This window comes from Amblyomma maculatum, chromosome 1 (genome assembly GCF_055883805.1).
Source record: "Amblyomma maculatum isolate TAMU_Amacu chromosome 1, ASM5588380v1, whole genome shotgun sequence".
Classification (NCBI taxonomy): Eukaryota; Metazoa; Arthropoda; class Arachnida; order Ixodida; family Ixodidae; genus Amblyomma; species Amblyomma maculatum.
In genome coordinates, this window is record NC_139344.1 from 146,272,339 (window position 1) to 146,296,013 (window position 23,675).

The following is a 23,675-nucleotide window of genomic DNA, read 5'->3' on the forward strand; positions in this document are numbered from 1 at the left end:
ATGAATTGCAGGCTAGCCGACTTAAGGGCCACATTTGCTAACTTTGCAGACAGTACTGCAACAATGACACGGGGGTATATGGACGCTACCTCCTACCCTATCTCCTCTAAATACGCTTTCGCGTTTATTGATCACTTCTCTTCCCCCTACCTTGCTGGATCCTTTGAGGCCACTGACCTACTGCAGTGGAGGCTGTTGCCATCGTACTTGTCATCAAAGCACAGGAACAACAAATACGAAGCTGCTACATTACCCCTGACTCGCAGACTGCGTGTCTGGCCTTCGCCAAGGGCCAAGTCTCTAAACTGTCCTTCACATTTTAGGCGCCTCCTCCTCTCCCTCCCCATCCCCCTCCCGCATAAAATCATGTTATCACCTGGGACCTCAGTCACGAAGGTTTAGAAGTCGAAATCAAAGCTGATACCCTAGCTCGTGATTGCACCAACCATCTGAGACTCATAGGTCACGCATGTACCCCATTTCTACCCACTACTCTACGCACATTAGAAACTTGCGACTCAATCAACGCATCTGCGCTCTTCTCACAAGCACTTTTCATTGCCGGATGCCTACACACTCCGCCGAATATGGACTCACAATTTTTACACCTCCACCATCTGCAACGCCTCTATCCAGCATATATATAAGGATGCACGCTATGATGCAGCGACACCTCTACCTTTCTTCATATCACAGGGACGTGCACTTGTGCACCACATCATCTAAAGTCGTCCAATGCAGCCTTGGATCAGTGGAAGGGGCAGCTAATCAGCGCCACTCTGGAAGCCCAGGAGATACCCATCGCCATTTACACAGCGTCGGCTCGAACCACTATAGGTTCGTGAACTGAAAATTTAACCTTCGGCTCCAACCACTCTATTCATCCAGCAATAAATGTTTGTTCATTCTCTCCCAGCTGATAAGATCAAAGATCTACTCACACTCATTGACCAACTCAGACGTCGCCGAAGGTACGTTCATCCCGGAATCAATGGCCTTTCTAGAAGCAAGCATGGAGGATCCATGTTCAAGCTTTCGGCTGACTTTCAAATTTGAATCGAGATCTCGTCCATGGAGGCGTAACCTCACAGAATTTCATGAGCGCATCTTTGAGAGCAACAAAGACGAACAGTTGGACGCGGAGATGCCCTCAAGGTCAGATATCACCATAAGATCAGTTTAGTTGCTTTACACCTTCTCGCCGTGCAGCTTGTCTCACCAGCCGTTATTACCATCGAATCACCAACTAACGCTGAGCGCGCCACAAAGTCGGTGAACGCCCAAACGCAGTCCCTGAGCACTCTGGAGTTCTGCGGAGCCCTCGATCTACTGCGTCACCGAGATCTTCAATGTCAATGTTCTTCGAAGATTTCTGAACTGGGCAAAAAATTCTTTTTGAGAAGGAACTGCCAAGGAGTATTACAAATATCAGCAAGCCAGCCGCGTATCTTCTAGACGGCGCATTTGTAAAACAACAGCATTAAAAAATGTACACACACATAAATCGTCCTAAGAAGTAACACTAATGTCAGCATCTCCCGATGCTCTATAACTACAGCACTATAAAGCACTATACAGTACTATAATTATAACAAGCAAGAGAGCTGCGCGGCCAGAAACATTTCAGGAGTTCATTCCAGCAGCGCTCTCGTAATCACCAAACAGAACCGCGCCAGTCGTCAAAAATACTCGATGCACTACGTTAGCGAGAATATGACACAAAGTTATCGTGACTCAAAAAGAAATAGGCCCGAGAAAAGATTGGATGGCTCAGCGTCTCCAAGCAGCACCCAGGTAGACACTTGAGTCAATCTTCGTCACAAAAATATGCATACGACACATTATTTTGCCTTCCTAGCAACTTCAAGCAATTGTTATAAGTGGCTCGACTGGAAAAGAACAATTCCTTTATCAAGCACTGTAGACCCATCAAGGCAACTTCGCAACGTCAAGACCTGCAAGTGATTTCAGAGAGCTCCGAATCTCATTCGGCTATCTTCTTGGACACATTCTCGAAGGTCCCTAGCGCTGAACCGGTCACCCCAAAAAGTTAGGAGGACGCTTTAAGCTTATCCTAAAGATAAGACGCGATAGCGCCTTTAACACCACCTGTTCATTTCGCAAATTTTCTGAATTGGATTGCTGGTGCAAAGGGAAGGTACAATAGTGAACCGTCAAGGTAAGTCAATGTATAATCACTCACATCACACCGTTAAACGGTACCTGCTGCAATTTTCGTTCTGTGAAAGGAACAAAGCATACCAACTTTGTTGTTTCAAGTTCGCGCTGATTCTTTTTTTTTTTCTATTAACCATCGCCGCTACTAACTCCTTTCTTCGATGTAGTTCATTCTTGGCTCTTGAGAGAGCGCAGGTTTAGACAAAGGAGATTTCATAGATCACTGCCTTGTCGTGGCGGAGGGGCTTGCGAAACTCGGTGAAGTCGTGAGCTCTGCTGTGTAGGGCCACCCAAGATAGACCGGTCACGGCACAGAGTTCTGATAAAATGTGATTCACTGGAGAAGGTAATGGCAACCCACTCCAGTATTTCCTGCCAAGAAAACCCTATGGCCAGTCACAATACCATTAATGATATGGCGCCGGAAGATGAGCCCCCCAGGTTGGAAGGCGTCCCACATGTTACTGGGGATGAACAAAGGGCGATTCCTAGTAGCTCCAGGACGAATGAAGCGGCTGGGCTAAAACCAAAAGGACGCTCAGTTGTGGATGTGTCGGGAAGCCACCGGAAAGTCCGATGTTGCAAGGAGATATATCGCATAGCAACATGGAATGTAAGATCTATGACGCAAGGTAAACTGGATGTCGTCAAGCGAGAAATGAACAGATTGAACAATGATATCTTGGGTATCAGCGAGCTCAAGTGGACCGGAATGTGAGAATTTAACTCCGGCGACCATTATATCTTTTATTGTGGGCACGAATCCAAGAGAAGGAATGGGGTCGCTCTCATAGTAAACAGAAGAATGGGCAAAGCAGTGCTAGGGTACAACCCCAAAAACGACCGAATGATTTCACTTCGGATCCAAGGTCACCCTTTCAACATAACAGTTATCCAAGTCTATGCACCCACCACTACTGCTGAAGAAGCTGACGTTGAGAGATTTTATGCGGACCTACAATGCCTTTTAGACCGCACCCCGTCATCAGACGTCGTTTTTCTCATAGGAGACTGGAATGCTAAGGTCGGGAGTGAATAAATATCCGGAATTATAGGCAAGTTCGGTCTTGGCAAGCCAAATGAAGCTGGGCAGAAACTAGTAGAGTTTTGTCAAGAAAACAACCTGACCATAGCGAATACTCATTTTCAACAGCACAAGAGGCGCCAGTACACATGAACTTCACCAGACGGTCTGTACAGGAATCAGATCGATTATATTCTTTGCCGGCATAGATGGAGAAGCACTATATAAGCAGTAAAAACAAGGCCTGGGGCCGATTGTGGCACGGATCATCAGCTTCTTGTTGCCAAAATTAAGCTTCGATTGAGGAAAACGCAGAAAACTAGAAGGACTTTCAGGTATGATCTGGATCAAATTCCATTAGAATATGCTGTGCAAGTGAGGAATCGATTTCAAGAATTAGATCTAGAAGACAGAGAACCCGAAGAGATGTGGACTGATGTTCGTCATATAATACAAGTTGCTACTAAGGTAGTTCCAAAGCAAAACAAATGCAAGAAAGCAAACTGGTTATCTGAAGAGGCTTTGCAAATAGCTGAGGAAAGGAGGATGGCAAAAGTTATGGGGGAAAGAGAAAGATACAAGGTTCTCAATGCGGATTTTCAGAAAAAAGCAAGGAGAGATAAGAATGCCTTCCTGAACATACAGTGCCAAACAGTTGAGGACAAAAGCCAATTAAGGAACACAAGAGCTCTGTATAAGACAATCAGATATCAAAGGAAGCTTCTGTGCTAAGCTGGGCGTGATAAAGGACAAACGAGGCAAGGACCTCACTGAAGCCTCAGAGATAAAGAAGAGGTGGCAGGAATACACAGAAGATCTGTACAAGAAAGACCCGAATGTGCAAACCCAACATAAGACGGTTGTGATTACTGATCTCGAGCCGGGCATCCTGAAGAGTGAAGTTGAATGGGCCTTAGCTAGCCTTGCTAAGAACAAAGCTAGCGGAATTGATGGCATTCCAGCTGAGTTGCTTCAAAACCTCAACCATGACGCTGTTAACATTCTGCATACATTATGTCAGAAGATTTGGACAACCCTGCAGTGGCCACAGGATTGGAGGAGGTCAGTTTACATCCCCATTCCAAAGAAAGGCAGTGCCAAAGATTGTTCCAACTACCGCACGATCGCGCTTATTTCGCATGCTAGCAAGGTGATGTTGAAAATCCTCCAAGGTAGGCTGCAGCAGTATGTGGATCGGGAGCTTCGGGACGTGCAAGCTGGGTTTCACAAGGGCAGAGGAACTAGAGACCAAATTGCCAACCTTCACTGGATCATGGAAAAAGCAAGAGAGTTCCAGAAACCCATCTACTTCTGCTTTATTGATTATGCGAAAGCGTTTGACTGCGTAGATCACAGCAGATTGTGGCAAGCTTCCTAAGAGATGGGAGTTCCAATTCACCTCATCTGTCTACTCAGGAACCTGTATGAAGGGCAAGAGGCCACACTCAGAACTGAGCATGGTCTTACTGATTGATTTCCGATTGAGAAAAGAGTGAGGCAAGGCTGCATACTGTCGCCCTGCCTATTTAACCTATATGCAGAGTTCATCATGAGGAAGGCCGGCCTGGACAAGTCTTCAGCTGGAGTGAAGATTGCTGGAAAACGTATCAACAACCTTAGATATGCGGATGATACCACTTTAATGGCAGAAAGTGAAGTGGAACTCAAGAGACTTCTGATGCGCGTACAAGAAAAGAGTGAGAAGTTCGGGCTTAAACTGAACATTAAGAAGATAAAGATCATGGCGTCTTGCCCTATCAAGTCCTGGAGCATCAATGGACAGGTAGTGGAAGCTGTGACAGATTTTCTCTTCTTGGGCTCCAAGATTACCTCGGAAGGAGACTGCAGCCATGAAATTAGGAGACGCCTGTTTCTGGGAAAGAGAGCAATGGTTAGCCTTGACCGCCTAGTAAAGAGCAGAGACATTAGTCTGCCAACCAAGATCTGTATAACTCGTGCTATGGTCTTTCCAGTTGTGATGTATGGATGCGAGAGTTGGACTGTGAAAAAGGCCGACCGCCGAAGAATTGACGCGTTTGAATTGTGGTGCTGGCGAAGACTCTTGAGAGTTCCTTGGACTGCCAGAAGATCAAATCAGTCGATATTGTCGACCATAAACCCTGACTGCTCATTGGAGGGTCAAATTCTAAAGTTAAAGCTCAGCTACTTTGGTCATCTGATGAGAAGAGAGGAGTCGCTGGAGAAAGATTTGATGTTGGGAAAGGTTGAGGGTCGCCGGAGAAGGGGTAGGCAGCGAACGCGATGGTTAGATGGCATCTTCGAGGCACTGCAGATGAAGTTATGTAATGTTAGGAAGATAGTGAGAGACCGGAAAGCGTGGCGTGACATGGTCCATAGGGTCACGAAGAGTCGGACACGACTGAACGACTGAACTGATTTAAGGTATGGCAGCTCCCCCCCCCCTCCCCCGGTCTCATATTGTAGGATACCAATAATTTCCGCCCAACATTTATCAACACAACAATTGTGGCCCCTTAACTATTTACAGTCCTAGCAGCTATGTGAGCCTTTTAGATCCATTCTTCGCAGCGAATCTCGGTGTTATTTGCTTCGAAGAATCAACAAAGTACACAAACTCGTCAGTTGTTAGTCGTTCGCTGTCATAAACAGGCAAGTGTCGAAACGCGCCTGCAGGCCTTTGTTTTTCTTTAGATGCGTTCAACAGCATCGCCTTAAATAACGGTGTACTATATTTCCCGACACACGAGACACTTTTCCGGTCGACACATTTTCTCATCATGAAGCTGTTGAATCATTACTGTTCCTCAAAAGGGCAATAAGTAAGCACTGTACGCGTTCAATGCGCTTGACGCGCGCAGTATTCCCAAATCCTTACCGAATGTTAATATATCAGGGAGGTTGCTGCATTTTGCTGTGATATATTTACCCTCCCCTACCGATGCACTCAACTTTGCAAGAGCCCCATAGCAAGAAAAACAAAAAGAAAGACAACTCCCGAGAACTGTTTCCAACCTGCGTTATTGCTTCGATACTGCAGCGGCGGCGCGGCTCGTATCCAAGTTGGCAGGAAGCTGAGGAGGTCAGGTTGCGCCTTTAGGTCAATCAAAAAGGAAATTCCAAGCTCTTCAGAACATTAAATCTGCGATAAAAGCATTATGCACGAAATAGACAGCTGACAATCCGCTGATGGGCGCAGCCACGGCACGACGAGCGGCGTGCTCCGTCCTACGGACGTGGCCATCGCTGTTGGGCTTGGCAGCACAACAGCGATGGCCACGTCCGCTCATCTACGTCGACTTTTTGTTGCGCAGGTTCTGGTGCTTGCGTTTGCGCCGCTAGGTCCGACTGATGGTCTCAACACCGGCATCACAAGGGCCGTGGGCGCCTCGGTCCTCCAGGCGCAGGTGCCCGTAAGTGTCGCCGCTCGGATCCACGCCCATGCCCGGCTACAACCGCCTGACCTGGCTCAACGCGCCCAGTGCCCTCGGCCTTCCCAGTTGTCCGCGCGGCCTATCTTGGACCGTTGTATCAGCAACGACTCTGCTATCGGGCTGGATGTGGCGCATGCGCACCTCGAACTGCTCCCTCCCCTCTCGGCATCATTCTCCGGCGTACATGCTTCAACGTCACCAACCCGTGAATGGCATAAAAGGACCACACCACTACCCGTCACTTTTTATGGGCTTGGCAGCACAACAGCGATGGCCCCGTCCGCTCACCTACGTCGCCTTTTTGTTACGCAGGTAAATTACTGCTACCCACTGTTTACAAAGCGTACCGGTTACGCTGCGTTGCTTGTACTGCCAAGCCTACAATGTTGTTTAACAATTGCTTATGACTGTCTCAGTGTCATCCATCAATTACTAATCTTGGCAGGTGACGTCGAGCAAAATCTCGGGCCTCCTCATACCCGCTCTACTGATGAAATAATGGAAGCCTTGAACGAATTACGTTCTGGACAAACAGATTTGTTTGACGAAATGAAAGGCATTCGTTCGAAATTAACTGAGAATGATAAAACATTCGAAGAAATTAAAACAAGACATGTCAAAATTGAAGAAGATTGTGCATCATTTACCGCAATTCGGGACGATATTAGCGATGTACGAACACTTGCGGAGCAAAGCTCGGGTGAAATTGCAAATCTCTCTTGCAAAATGGCTCATTTTGAAGATAGATCACGCAGAAATAATTTATTATTTTTCGGCTTGTCAGACACTGACAAAGAAACATGGGCCGAATCTGAAAGGTTGATTTCAGAGTAATGTAGGCACAAGCTCGACGTCACAATCAGCCCAATGGATGTTGAAAGAGCGCACAGGCTTGGAAAGTTTCAAAGCGACAGGAAACGGCCGATTATCGTTAAATTCGCTCATTTTAAAACTACAGAGAATGTTCTTTCCTGTGCTAAGAAACTAAAAAACAGTGACTACAGAATCCCGGAAGACTACTCAAAACCTGCTCTCTTTCTCAGGAAACGATTACTAGAATTTGCAAAACTTCAACCAGAAACATGCAAACTCCGCCAAGATGAACTAATCATTGGTAACATAGTCTATATTTTCGACCATTCCGAACAGAAAGTCGTTCCCCGCCACCCTCCACGCCATAGCTACTGCGTAAACCCCCCGTCGGTCCGAAGCCCTGCTCCTTGTCCTTCCTTTACACTAATATCCGAAGTCTCCTGCCCAAACTTAACGCCCCTGTAAGTCTTGCGCGCACAATTGATAGCTCCCCCCCCCCCCCCAACATACCCATACTCATTGAAACCTGGCTAACATCATCCGTACATGATCCTGAAATACTTTCCGTTTTTCCTAACTACACTATTTGCCGTCGCGATAGAAAAGATAAACGGGGAGGAGGCGTGCTAATAGGAACCCATGATTCGCTTCTCTGTTCTGAAATTAAAATTCCATCCTCTCTAGAAATAATGTTCATTCAGTGCCATGCTTCATTTCCTCCCGTAATCAATGGTGTTTGCTATCGTCCACCAGATTTAACGGATTCTTTTGTTGCTAATTTCCACGAAGCACTTCGCGTGATAACCGCGGCTCACCAACATACTCCGATTGTTCTTTTCGGCGACTTTAACATCCGTCAATAAACTGGTCCGTGAAGATAATGTAAAGATAGCATTGAAAGCGATTTTGTTAACACGTCTAACCTTTGGTCTATCCCAGCTGGTGTCAAACCCGACAACACAAAGCAATCATTCCTCCGACATACTCGGCCTCGTCTTAACTTCCCACCCTGATAACGTTCCGCCACTTCTTCATTTGCCAGGACTCAGTGATCATTCCGTAACTCAAGCCACGTACTCCTGCCAGTTGTCATGCACAAAAACAAATACGAAAAACATTAACAGTGTAAGATAAAGGCAATTATGCCGCCATTCCGAACTAACTGATTTCTGCATGTGGTTTCTCCAACAATTTTCAGAGCGATCAATTTAAGATATCTGGTCCCGTTTAAGAAACAAGATGCATCAACTTATTGATAAACACGTATCTACTATCACCGTCACTGAAAACCCATCATCGTCATGGTTCAACAAAGAGCTGAAACGCCTCAGAAACAAAAAGAAAAGACTTTTTCGATCCGCAAACCGTTTTGACACCGCATATGCATGGGAAAGATATTATTCTGCAGAAAAAAACATTGTTATCCGTATCAGGCAAAACTAAACGTACATTTTTCTCTTCTGCTATACCTTCTATGTTGCGCACTAACCCCCGCAAGTTCTGGAAAACTATAAACCCATCACATTATAAGCCTCTAACATTACATCACGACTTCAACAACCTTATCCCTGAACGCGAGTCTAGCCATGCTCTTAACTTTTTTTTCTTCAGTTTTTACAAGTGAACCGGACGGTGACCTACCAGAATTCCCAGCTCTCGGTCACCCAGTTATGCCACTGATTACATTTGATTCTAATGGCATCATGAAACTCATTGAATCATTGAAACTTACTTCTTCATCTAGTGTCGATTGCATAAATCCTAAAATTCTAAAAAATACTAAAAGCATTAAAGTGTTATATTGTGCCACCTCTTTCAGCAGTCTATATCAACAGGTGTCCTTCCACAAGATTGGAAAGTTGGTAAGATCATTCCGGTCCCCAAAAAGGGCTCACCTATTTCATGTAAAAATTACCGCCCGATTACCCTCACAAGCGTTTGTTCGAAAAAAAATGGAACATATTATTTATTCGCACATAGTCAAATTCCTTGTCTCCGTAAATTTTTTTCATACTAACCAGTATGGCTTACTGAAAGGACGATCATATGACTCCCAATTGGCTCTCTTTATTAACGACCTAAGCTCAAATCTAGACCAAAATCTTCCTATTGCACACTCTCTTCCATGATTTCGAAAAAGCTTTCGAAAAGTACCACACAAAAGACTGCTACTAAAGCTATCGTGCCTAAATCTTAACCCGTTAGTATTGGAATGGCTGTCTAACTCCTTGACTAACAGAAAGTAATTTGTCTATGCTAACAATTGTTCTTCCCCTCGTAGCCCGGTCATTTCAGGTGTTTCACAGTCCTGGGACCCTCGCTTTTCCTGATATATATTAACGATCTTCCTTGCAATATTTCCTCTACTATCCGCTTATTTGCTGACGATTGTGTAATTTACCGCCCAATCACTAACAGTACTGACGTTGGCATTCTTCAACAAGATCTTAACCAAATCGAAGCTTGGTGCAAACGTTGGCTAATGTCTCTTAATATTCCCAAAACATGTTTGATTTAGTTCAATCGTCGGCAGATGCATACTCCTTCTGAATACGCTGTTTTTGGTTCTGAAGTGTCGTCCGTCTCTTCCTGTAAGCACTTGGGTATTACTGTAACGCAAAGCCTAACATGGTCATCTCATGTCATGAACATCGCTAACGAGGCTAATCGTACCCTTGGTTTCATACGGCTCAATCTACGTTTTGCCACCCCATCCATCAAGTCATTAGGATACATAACTTTTGTCCGTCCTAAACTAGAATATGCTTCATCAATATGGGATCCTCACCAGTCTAACCTTTCTTTAACATGAGAAAAAATACAAAATCGTGCTATCCGTTTCATTTATTCGGATTATTCATACTACACTAGTGCGCTAGGTCTCCTATTTCGATGCATGTTGGCAGAAGTTTAAGGAGAACAAATGTTATCTAAATCTGACTCCTCCCAGAGAAAACGTCAAATATATGGAGAGAAAGCGATAATAGAGAAAAATCAGGAAGCACCTGCAACGTGTGCCAGAGCCACGATCAGCTCACGACAGACGCGTTCTGTTATGGTGGTCTTTAAATATCACTTATGAGGAAGCACTCACAATATGTCCAGTTCTCCATCACTTTATGGGTAGAATAAGGAAGACATTGCCTGTGCAATCGAAATTGCTTATGCGTGATGCACAAGCGCTTTGTCACCTCATGATAATAACGCCGGCGTCTGGGTCTAATTTCATGCAGACCCACTATCACACATTTGCCTAGTTTCTATTACTGGTTAGGTTAGCACGCGAGTATTGTGTAGAGCTGTGCACGGGCTCGGGCTGGCCCGAAAGCCCGTACCCGGTCCTGCCCGCGGACTGGGCTCACGCCGCTCGAAAGCCCCCTACTTCGGTCTCGGTCCGGGCCCGGGACAGAGCATATTTGGTCTCGGGCGGGCGGGCTCGCCCGGGAAGACAGGACACCACAATCTCGAGCACAGCAACTTTTACGAAAACGTGAATATGACCATGGTGCGATAGGCGTCTAGAATGCAAACCATTTCCTCGCGTTTTTCCCATATGATGGCTTCCGAGTTCTCTTCTGATGTCGGCGCGCCTTTTCGCCATGCCTCCAGCGCAGATGTTCAAATATCCATTTCGAGATTTGCGTCATGATGTCGCATATTACGTGTGTCTGTTGTGACTGACGTGGCCTCGGCTGAAGTGGTACGTAGCTCAAAGCATCTGCAGTGCTTGAGTATCGTCTTGTATCTTGGGGCTGGCGTGAAGTGGCGACACCATGAGAGAGGCACACGTCAGGGAGACGAGCTCACCGAGTACCTCGCCTCAGAATCAACCGCTTGTTTAGATTTTGAGCTAGCGCCCTTTTGGGAAAGCAAAGGAGCCGCTTACCGAAAACTTACCTTCCTCGCTATGAACGCGTTAGTCATTTGAGACACAAGTTATAGCATCGAACGAAACTTCAGCGTTGCTAGATACATCAATTATTTGCGCCGCAAATTCCGCAAGCCTTCATTTATGTACTGCATGAGCTGTGCATGTATATAGCCGCGTTTATACGAATGCGACAAGAGTGGATCGCATTAACTTTCAGGCGTATCGCCCTCATGTAAACCGACACAATTCGCCAGGAAAGCGCATCGCATTAATTCGCCGGACTGGGCTAGATCGAGAGGGGGAAGTCGACTTTCGCGGGGCATGTAAACAGAGCGGCGCATCGTATTGCGAATGGTGGAAAGGCACGCCAGTGCTCCCTTCCGGTGAAATCCGGCCCGCGGCGTACAGACGAGCATATGGCACGCAGGATGTTGGAGGACGGGGCGTGCGCTGGACGTGTCATCTATCTCGCGAGGAAACAATATCGTTTCTTGCAATCGGAAGTAATATTAACATAGGTCAGCTACTCAATTCAAGACAGCAGCGCAATCAAGCGCATTTTCTAGTCATCTAAGAGAAAATGAAACAGTTCGGCTGCAGCGTTCCGGTTGGCGTACGTGCATCCCGTAACCTCCACAGCGCTTCTAACCACCTCTGTGGCTGCAAATTTTGGCTACGTGTACCCCGTTATTACTTGCTATCGCTGGCGCCGGTAAGCTGGCACGTTTGCCTTTACGGCTGGTGTATGCCAAACAGAACGCTACCGTGTGATGCAGAACGCGTGTGTCGATGGGCGGGCAGATACCGGCACATTTGTCCAGGGCTCTGAAGCGATGAACTGTCGGTCTAAGAGAAAATCTTTTTAAAGCAGGTATTGTTTTAACACTTAGCTTCCTTCACACAGCCGGGCATTATTCGAGCGCTCTGGGCACGCTTGTGCAAGCCTGCACTGTATTAAAATCCATTTTAAAATCCACTTCTTGTTTTAAAATCTATTCGTTGCCAGTCCACCCTGCAGCACGTCCAGTAGTACGCAAGGGCGCTTCACTGCAGGCTGTCGTATCCGACGGCAGCGCTGTAGTTGTTGTCTGTAGGACGCGGTGTATAGCTAGGACGTGAGCATTAGTCTATGCCACTAAAATAATCAAAATGGATAAACGAAATGCTGTGGTAGAATGCTCGACGCAGGTATATTCTAGGTAATATAACGCAGGTATCGCATGACCAAGAAGAAATGCCGTCCGCTTCAGCGGGATGCACCGTGGTGCCGTGGGAACGCAACCAGAAGAGTGCGATCAGTTTTGCGCTCACTCAAAAATGCGACGCTGAGCGGCGCCACCGACTTGACGCGGCACATGTAAACGATAACGCATCGTCTTATCGAGATGCGCTAAAAATACGATGCGCTACCTTCGCATTCATATAAACGCGGCTTATATTCTACAAATGTGTCACCTTAACATTGAGGAATCAACATTTCAAGATCGTAGGTAAGCTTATCATCCTGAAATTATTTTTCTGTGTCATATCCATTCAACGGCTTTTTTATCCGGTCAGTGCCGGGCCCGGTCATGGCCTTAAGACGGAGCACCGGGCCAGGCCGAGCCAAGCTCAGGCCCTTTCAGTGTCGGGCCGGGCTCGGGTGTCAAGTTGGCTGAACCTTCCAATGCAGTATTCGGTTTCACCTGTCTCCGATCACAGCGATTACCAAATTGGTGGAACCGCGAACGCACGGCGGACTCTCGGTGGCTGCTCTATTGATGCCGGCGGCACCCATCGCTGCAGATCGCTCGTTCCGCCCCATCTTGCCTTCCTACCATAGATGACCATTCCAGTGCGCAGCTTTGTGTAGTGTTATCGGTGTTGAATGTCATTTCTGTGGCCAGTGGACGTTTTTTATGTCTTCTCGTTTCGCTACGTGCGCGTCAGTGCACATGTGCATATAGCCTATTGTGAGGAAACAGGTGTACGGTGGCTAACGAGTGCGCGATAAGGCACCAATGGGTCGTTTCAGCTACGCGTGATCAGAAGAGGCGCCTGGTTAAGCTGCAGTTGGCACTAAGCGTTTGACCCATCAGCGACAGCTTTATTGTTTTTATATAAAGAACCTTGGGGGCGATTGTTTCCGCAGCATTTGTCCTGTATGCCCGTTGTCCGGAGACGAAACGTAGGGTAAGGCAGAGGTTTGGATTGAAGTCACTTCAGTGCTGTTTGTATGTTTGCTAGGGACCTCTAATTTTCCAAGTATTTGATTAGCCGATATCCTTTCCCCAATCCTTGGTTAGCTGACGGAAAGTTTTTTTTTTCCTTTGCCTAATCATCGATTGGCGCGAATTGTCTCCTAATGTTTTATTTGCAGCCGACCCCGCCAAGGGCGGATTCTAAGCGCTCTAAGCCATTGTTGATTTCGTCTAATCAGCGGTTCAGTGGTGTAAATTGTTTTTCTTTTTGCATTTTCTTCTTTTTTTAATATAAATAGGTAACCTTCCTTTCCTGTCTTGAAGTAATGTGAATGTTTTCGAGTCCGAACCATCAGTATATCAAGAACATCAATATCCTCATCAACAAGTGTTTTCCCAGCATCGCCACCTCGAAGGGGAAACTCATCTTCAGATCTGTAGCATAGGGCCCGGGGTGGGCTCGGGCTCAAAATTTTGGTCGGTCTGTCGGTCGGTCGGTCGGTCGGTCGGTCGGTCGGTCGGTCGGTCGGTCGGTCGGTCGGTCGGTCGGTCGGTCGGTCGGTCGGTCGGTCGGTCGGTCGGTCGGTCGGTCGGTCGGTCGGTCGGTCGGTCGGTCGGTCGGTCGGTCGGTCGGTCGGTCGGTCGGTCGGTCGGTCGGTCGGTCGGTCGGTCGGTCGGTCGGTCGGTCGGTCGGTCGGTCGGTCGGTCGGTCGGTCGGTCGGTCGGTCGGTCGGTCGGTCGGTCGGTCGGTCAAAACTCCTTGAAATCTGGCAGCGTCTAGAGCTAGACCGATTAGAGCTAGTTGGTCATCCAGGGTAGAGCTGCGTAGACGAGCCTCCCAGGTGCGTTGTGTGGGTGTTGGCATGTGTTGTCGTGGATGGTTCGTGCACACCTCTAGTAAAGTGTCTTCAATTGTCCTTTCATAGTGCAGCTGCCACAAGATTAAACAAACAAGGCCTACTTCCAGCGGGATGGCAGGGCATCTCAAACGTCCCTAGCGGGTATGTCAGCTTCAAGTGAGGCATCAGCAGGCAGCCAATTTTCTACAGAGCGGTTTTTCTGCAAACTCCCTGTGCCTTACTTACCCATTCAGTACTATGCACAAGCTATATCACCGAGTTATGCCCGCCTGACGATCAGAAGGCTCTCGTCACATACTATATTCAACGCTGTAAGGTTCTGTGTTGCATAACGCCTTTAAAATGACAAACCGGTGTAACACTTCTCTAAAGACTGATAGCATATACAATAAACTCCCCGCACCGTCACTATTTAGTACTCAGAAGTTTGAAAATCCGTTTCGTACAATGTTTTCTTCAGAGTTTCTAGGCGCCGAGAAACATTTGTTCCTCCTGTATAATTCCAAGCATTTCAATGTCGCACACAACATATGCCCTTGCTAACAACAGTTTAGTCCCTCTGTAATACCATGAGTCATTATGTCCATCATGGTTAGGATCGCATTAACATTTATTTTTAATACGTCATTATAGCTTATAAGCCCAATTAACTGCTTAGATGAAAAAGACGAAAGTTGAGTGATGAACAAGAATCTTCAAAACTTTTCGGTCCTCTCTGCATGAAAAATGTCACATCAACACGCATACTACCCAAAGCACGTAGCGTTAAAATCTGCGCAGCAGAGTTTGAGGAGCACTGGTTCAGCACAAAACGTTCGTTTCTTTTCTTTTTTTTTTTCGCCCAGTTATTAGAAATCTAAATTTTTCTCCTATACTACAGCATCAACTATGCAACGAATTTTTCCTTACGTTTACTCCAAAAACGAGTTTAATATTCACACCGTTCACATTACATTGCGCACACATTCCTTGCGTCCCATTCATCTTGGTTGAGAGATATTCTTGACTAAGAAATGATGCAAAGCACCCTTCTCTTCACATTAGGACGAATAAGGACAAAGTTTCGACTAGTGAACATTCAACGTAAGCACGATTGGTTGAGTGCATTTATCGTTGAACATCCTCGGTCTAAGGCCAAGGTACGCCCCGAGCTAAACTCGGGTGTTTCGGAACGGCTGTCTCGCGTACAGGACGTTTAGCGATCTGCACACTACAGTGAACCCGAAGAACACAGCTCGAAAGGAACATACGCGCTGAATTGAGCAAAAATATTACGGAGGGCGCTGACATCGCACAGCACACAGACGCCTCTTCGTTTCGCCTCCATCGAAACGCAGCTGCTGCGGTCGGGATCGAATCCGGGTACTCCGGCACAGTAGTCGGGCGTCTTACCACTGCACCACCCCGGCGGGGCACTCTTGTCTGTTCAAAAAATATAAAAAAAGCTCCTCTTTATGAAGCATGCAAACAATGACTGCTTTCCAAGTAGGAGTGAGAAGCATGGTTTTTGTTGTTTTTCTAGGCAGTTTTCTCCTGGATGAATGATCCAAAAATAATCAGCAAATTGTATAAAGAAACAATGATAATAGATTTGACTCTCTAGTTTCAACTAAGGAGGTGTTGTCGCTTATATTTCTTGGGCCTGTACACTCGCGAATGTGCTCACCCCTCTTCATGCACGGCAGGGACGACTGGCGGCGACACTTGATGCTTTGCGCTCGGGCGCGATTGAAGCACACTATACTGAGTGGATGCAATCATCCTCGCAAGTGCGTCGAAGACATAACTCTGCGGCTGCACTGAAGACGTGTTCAGAAAGGATTTCGCAAAATCGGATGCACTGCTAAAACTGTTACGACACACTGCCGAGAATAGCATTTTAAGAGAGCATCGTCTACAGGCCCAGCTTTATGGCTAGTTGTAAATTTGACACTGATGCCACCTGCTCACGCCTGGTAAGAAGATGTACCCTTCGCCTTCCAAGATTAATGATCCAAAATCTCTCACAGACATTTATTCACCGACAGCCATTTTAAATCTTTTGTCTCTAGCGTCGCACGCCTAAATCTCAGGATCGCATTTGAAATCAAGCCAGCTCGTCCCTGGACCCGCGTGGCTGCCTTACAAAACCGTTCTCAACGGAAAGACTAAGAACCCTTCTCGAAAAGATTATAAAACAAAGGTTTCTAACCTCTTCGCTCCGCAACATAGCAACGCAACTGGCTTCTTTATGCCGCAGTTCCTAAGATTTTGTCTGAAATTTTACTTGTTTGCAACAAAGGGAAAGCCATCTTTTTTGAGAACTGTTTCTCGACATACACATTTTCGTATTAAACAACGTGATGTCGCATTGCTAAGCTGCGTCCTTTATTTCTCTTGAAAGAGGGGAGTGTGAGAGGGGGGGGGGGGGGGGGTCTGCAAGGCATAAAGCTAAGGCAAGAAGAAACGGTCTTTGGGCTGTTAGCGTCATTAATAACCCTAAAACGCAATGCAGGCGCCAGCAGCGCATGCACCAAGATCCATTAATAACTTCTAGTCGGGAAGTCTTAGGCTAAGTGTAATTTACAGCACCGCCCAATAGATAAAGACAATACAATGGTACGGAGACCGAGCATTATCTCAAAAAATAGTAAAAAAATGCTCAAAAATTCAAAGAAGTCTTCATGACACGGTATGGTCCTTTTATGTGTGGAGGAAAAAAAATGGGGGCATTGAATTTCCGCAGAACGGTTCTTTTCAGCAGCTGTATTTAAGTGCATGCGCACCGCTTTAGCATGAACTTCAAGGACCTAGTGACAGCTAGTCTATAACGTTCATCTTTTTTCTGAGCGCTATGTGCGCCTGAACTACTGCTTTTTAACTGCGCAGTGGGCAATTAAAGCGATGCCTTTTTTTTTTTTTTATTGCAAACAATATCTGCATCTAAGAGCAAAACTTACTCTTCTGTCAGGTTTCCCGGTCTTGTGGGATAATGGTGACAAATGTTTCGGACGGTGATGATGTGTGGTGCCAAAACAAATAAAATAAAGATTTGCTAGTAAAAAAGAGCGTTAAAACTTAAAATCTCCGCAGTCAAACAGTGGTCCTTCAACTCAAGTAGTAGCCTGCCTTGCCACAAACAATGCACGAAGGAACGTTCAGGAATAAATTTAATTACGTTGATTATTATACTCGTTACCGAAAACGGTCGAAGAGACCCGATCTTTTATTTGTCAGCAATAAAGAATACGTACACGTCACGAATAAATTTCAGTCATTTGGCGAACAGCCTCCCAGAACTCTAATTTGTAGTTCTAATGCGGATCGAATTGCTTTAAAGGAGCACTGTACTGATTTTAATCGACTTCTTTTGTATCAATCGAAACCTGCTTGTCCAACACCTGGCTGTGGCGCTGAGCAACATGGGAGAGCGATTTAAAACCCTGATTTCCCCCAGATAGCCTAGTTTCTTCTTCAAGCACGCGATACATAGTTTCTATGGTGAATCTTCGAAACTCTATGAGCGAAACTGTAGCGCCTCCCAAGAAAGAAGCAGCGGCAGCATTGTGCGTGACATTAACCAAGATGCATGGTATATTGTCTCCAAGCACTCTAGGTGTATGATGTTAGCCGTACCAACACAACAAAGCTTGGTGCAATCATCCACCTAGCCTAGACGTTTTTGACCAATTTAAAACATGAATTCTAGTCCGAATCATGACTTCCAATCTCGTTCTTGCCACCACGCGGTGAAATAAGACAAAACATAGCAACATTTTTATAACCGTCTCCAAATGTGAACTACTACCTATAAGTGTACATTATTTGTGATGAAAGGCACAGCGTCCTAGTTCCTTTACCCCTTTACAAAAAGAGAAAAAAGGCCTTAAATTGGCTTCAGTGCACTTATACGTCTGGCGAATAGCGACACACAGTGTAGACTATTCCAACTCAAGCGCCATCACTGCATCACACTCGAGAATGGGTTTTTATGTTGATCCATTTTACGTTCTCTAATAATATGTCGATGGTTATCTTTCAAACGCGGGGGGGGGGGGGGGGGGGGGGGGGGGGGGAGCGATCAATCGCTAAAACAGCGCCTCGGATGCACTTTGCGATGGCTTGGCCACCAAACTTAGGATGGCGTCTCCCATGCATTTGAAACTAATATGGCCGGCTTGTTTGGAAGTCCACAACCGTCGTTCAGCTGCGATGTCAGTTAGAACTACAAAGCTCCCGAAATTGGGGTGGCTAGACGCACGCACCCTATTCAAAATTAAAACCCCTGAATAAACTGAAAGAAGCAGCATCTCTCCTTCTCCTACAGCAGCGCTCCTCTCGACCAGTCCTGGGAGCATAACGTAGCGGCCACCTCGGCCGGAGTAACAGCAGACGCTCCCAGAGCTCACCCTTCGGCGCGCAGCAGGCCGCATGCTCTAATGAATAGTTCATTATATTTTCGGCCTTCGCTTTCACTGAAAGCCGATCATAACGTGCGAGATTGAAAACTCAATTGCTTCAGTAACTTCCCCCATGCGCGCTGGACATGTTTTTTGAAAAATTTAGCGTTAAGGTCGCTCTGATTGCGCTGTACAAGTTGGATTGGGGGAAACACGCAAGCAAGCCGTTTTTTTTTTTTTTATTTAACGACGTCCCTTTGCCATATTGCTTGAAATTTAACGCTGCCAATCCCTTACAAAAATGAGTTTTGAAACTCTATTGTTGGACTATTGACCGCCTTTTGAATTTATTGAATTTCGATAGACATTCAACCCCAGCTGAGTGCAATCTTTACAGGGCCCACAGAATTTTCATTGTGTTCTACCCAATAGACTTTTTGTGCTATTTTTTCTATGTGCTTTTTGTTGTCAGTTTTCAACGTTCACGAACAATTAGCGTGTACTGTTCAAGCTGACCCATGTTTTTAAGTAGTTTTAGGCACAAATGATAAGAACATGATGTGACAATTTCGTTATGAATTTTTGGTCTCACTTGTAATCAACTATTGGCCACATTCTGCAAAGGGAAATATAAGAGCAGCATGCAGTTGCGTGCTCGTTCATGTTATATAAAAGTACATATTAACGGTGCACACTTAGCTCAAGCTTCGCAACACAGTGAAAATATGCCCTAAAAACTTCATGATGGCAAAGCCTCCACTAATAATGCAAATACATCGTTGAATGTCAGTCAGAATCCGTAATGAATCAGCTTCTGTATGTCGCAGAAGGTAACTTTAGTGGTAGGACATATTTTATATTTATCATAAAACAAGTTTAGTGAGTCATCATACTAACAAACAGGATCCTAGATTGAACCTACCATGTAGGGCAGGACAAAGCTTTTTTAAACCAGTTGCAAAGTTCACTATATGCTTCAGGGTCTGACATTCTGCCCAAGCCTAGGTATTTTTGCCCGTAGCTTTTGCCGCAAAATGAGGTGCAGTCTGTATTGGAATCCTGTATGTCTTTGGAGAATTTAACTGTTATTTTTTTCTTTTCCTTCCTTTCTTAAAGTGGACACCATGCTAAAATGAAGTCACTTTAAACATTGAGGGGTTCTAATAATGACGGATTGATCCCACGCATACTATAGAGTTAACACGCATAGCAAAAACATTCGCGTATGAAATAAAAAGAAAAAAAAAATAGGATTACACGCGTCTTCTATCCGCGACTCGTCTTTTCAAAGAAGCATTCGGCCACTGCCTTGCTACTGTCCACACCCATCTTTCCCCCGTGCCGCGAACGGCGCCAGCATGTCCGGAGGGTCGAGAGTTACTTCCTGTCGGCTGGGGGGAAAAAGGGGGAGGGGGGGAGGGGTTGCTCCCTCTGGGTCTCTGCTCTCTGCCTTCTCCGTGGTTTGTCTTCACGGAGATGACCTTGGCTGCAGCATAGCTCGCGCAGCGGGGGCGGCGGCTCCCCCTTTTCACCGAAGCTGTTCTTCCGCGCCCTGTTTTCTTTGCACGCGGACGCGGGTACGCTGAGTGCGGCGATGTGCCAGTTCAGTTGGCGTTTTCCCGCCACCGTGGTCGCATCTTGCACTGTGAGCGAAGCACCGTATGTAGGTTTTTCGCTGGTGATTATCACGAAGATCGTTTTGTTCAAATTTGAGCGCGAACGTACGCATTTAAGTCTTCGGAGGAATCCGCTCTTGGGTGGCAGCTTCTGCGCAAGGAGGACGTGTTTAAGAAGTTCAACAGTCGCAGGCGTTTTGGATTCTGGGCGAAAAGCCGGCACGGGCGGAGGGAGCGTCTGCACTTTGGTGAGAGTTTTACTTTTTCCTATTCGTGTTTGTGCCAGTCTTGTACAGTGTGTGCTACAAGGGGAAGCGAGCATGTAAATATTTCTAGCAGGCAAGCCAGCCTCGTCGGAAAAAAAGGAGGGAGAGAGAGAGAACCAGGCTTGTCTCTAACGCGGACGCTGGGGCCGATGGAACGCCAGTTGGGATGGCGACATTTTCTTTCTTTTACAAGGTGACCGTTTTTGACGGATTGTTCGGCACAGTGCTGTACTCTTTCGATACGCTACTCGCGCTGAGACGGACACATTATCGAGATCATAATATGCCTCTGTCACACATTGTGGATTATTGAATCTGTGCAGCTCCACCATTTTTGCAGTGTTTGTTTTTGTTTCCACTCATTTTGGTGCCTATAGTTGGTAATTCTGCTTCAAGTTTTCTGGGTAGTAATGCTTGTGACTTGCACTTTGCTATTTATATTCACAATAGGATCTTTGACGGCAGCATATATTGTTTATCAGGGAGAAATGAACGATGTGGCAGTGCTGCCGAGCTGTGGAAGCGGCGGTCGATGCCGTCTAAGCAGTGAAAGACAGTGACAACTCATTTTAGACAAGAAATTTCTTGAGCTATGACGTGGAGCAGCGCACAAATGCCTTTCCTCTATTTTTAAGTTAGTATATACCGCAACTTAATTATGATTTATATTGTTTATTTCAGCATCACATGCGAGGAGTTCCCGGACGTATCAGCGTTTTACGCAAAGAATAGCCTGGCGTCATACCTTGCATATGAATTGAAATAAAGCAAATAAACAGCCCAGCTCATGTTATGGGTTCACCAAAGATGCATATTTTTTCTTTCTCATTAACGCGCATTTTTTATTCTGTGTTCCCTTTCCGCTGCGGATTAACAGAAAATGCTGCGTGATCAACGGTTAGCCGGGAGCAGGCACGAGGTGGTTTACATTAATGCAAAAGTAGAACAGCACATATCCTTGCTGCGGTCAGTCAACACATTCTATGTTCTGCTCGATCAATCAACAATTTAGTCAGTTTAGTGTAGGTTAATGAGTGAGTAAGTATAATGGGGCTTAAAAGATCAAGATCTGTTTTGTTCTTTTATGCCTCACTATGCTTATCATTAACCAGCACTGATCAGACAGGATTGTTGATTGGTCGGGCAGAACATAGAATGTGGTGACTTATCGCAGCTAGGAGATGTACTGTACTACTTTTGCATTAATGAAAATCACCCCGTGTCTGCTCCTGGCAAACCGATGGTCGTGTACTATTTTCTGTTGTTCAGGAGTGGAAAGGTAGCAGAAAATCAAAAAGCGTCACTTGCAGAGTTTCTGAAGCATTTGAGCCTGAAATCAACAGAATTTCAGTTGCGCGAATTCCAAAAGCGCTCTTAAGAAACACATGGGCCACTATTTCATAAGCGCTCAACAAGAGGTCAACACTGCATCATCCAAGATGTTGCCGATTATCAACAGACTTTCAACAGCGTGTATTGACACAACGCTTTCGAATTTCTATAGAAACCCTACATGCATTTTTGTAAGGGATGGGTGTCACTAAATGTGCTTGGGTGTCGTAATTGGCTTTTGCCAGACAGACTTATCGTTTAATATCAACCGATGACTGGGTAACGCTTCTGAAAGAGTACTTAAATGACGCGTTTGTTCTTTCCGTCTGTTGTGGTATTTCCTGCGGAGTTGTGCATTCGTCTCAGTTTTTATTTCATTACTGTGGGGACGCCTGACATCTACTTTATATGTGGGTTTGGGTATGTCACAAGACAATAATACGAGGATCAATACGGCTGCAGTTACTTAATGTTTCTGTGTAGATCGCCGAATATCATGCCCACATTGTCCACTGTTCCACAGTTACGATAAAATATTGTGCAGTATTAAAAAACGTTATGCAGAATGAACCGAGTTGGTTGATGAATTGGGACCATGCCAACGCTTCACTTGACGCTACATCTCGAGGGTGGAATTATTTTCGCTTGTATAGATCTTCGATAATTTCGTTCACCAGGCATCAAACAGCATACGGGCGCCTTTCGTTCTGATTGCCTCGAAGCGCTGCCGCCACGGCTAGGATCGAAAACGTCTCTCTATGTCAGATAATTTTATATGGCATCACAGTATGCATTAATGGCTGATCAGAAGGCATTTAATCATATCCAGCGATTGTCGTGCTAAACGTACAGAAGGGTATACAGTCGCAGTAACTTAATCACTTTCGATCGTTCGCAGTAGCATCCAGAACAAATTCAAACGCTTTAAAACGACACATTGCATTTATTGAGTATTATCAAAGCAAAGGCGTTGGTTTCTTGAGGAGGTACCCGGAAGTGATTTTGAGTCTTCGGTGGTGATCCTAAGATTAAAAAAAAAGAGATTTGGTATGACATAATTTTATGATGAAAGATACAAGGTGCGGAAGAAAAATATCTCGTAACCTTCGTTAAATATCTTCAAAAGCATGAACAACTGTTATCATGTCCTTGTACCACATGCATAGCCTTAACGTCTTTAAGTGTCTTGAGTTCAAGAAGGCCTCGGTCAATGGGCCGACCTACGTAACAAATCGACTAAAACAAATGACCCAGACAAAATTAGACGTGCACCACGAGGAGTATGCATTAATGGCGGAAGCTCTAGCAAGGAGAACCGCCGCCTTTGTACTAGTTCATGAGCAAAGCCTAATTACGATGCCTGTCGCCCTCGCCCTCTCATTAATGCTATAGAGTTCATCTATATTATCAGCTATAAACTTATTCACAAGGAAGCCTGCTCCTAGTCCTCACCTTTCAGGTAAACCTCGATAACATCATACATGCCCATCCTTCAGTACAGTATATGCCTCATTCGGCCTCCTAACATCACTAAGCCCTATGACATCCCATTTTATACCCTCTATTTCCTCTAACAGCACTGTTAAACTAGCTTCACTAGCTAGGGTTCTAGCATTAAACGTTGCCAGGGTCAGTTTCTAATGGCGGCCTGTCCAGCGGAGCCTGAGATTCTTAGCACCCTCCACTGCGTCAGAGTTCTGACCGCCGCCGTGGTCAGATGCTCCGCAGTCGCAGGTAACTGTG

At 45.8% G+C, this 23,675-nt stretch overlaps 1 long non-coding RNA gene across 1 annotated transcript; it reads left to right on the forward strand.

The window, feature by feature from the left end:
- The first annotated feature begins 19,694 nt into the window (after positions 1-19,694).
- On the forward strand, positions 19,695-21,406 carry LOC146204262 (uncharacterized). Its single transcript, XR_014702783.1, has 2 exons — positions 19,695-20,793; positions 21,282-21,406. It is a non-coding gene; the product is annotated as an uncharacterized LOC146204262 (long non-coding RNA).
- Positions 21,407-23,675: the final 2,269 nt, after the last annotated feature.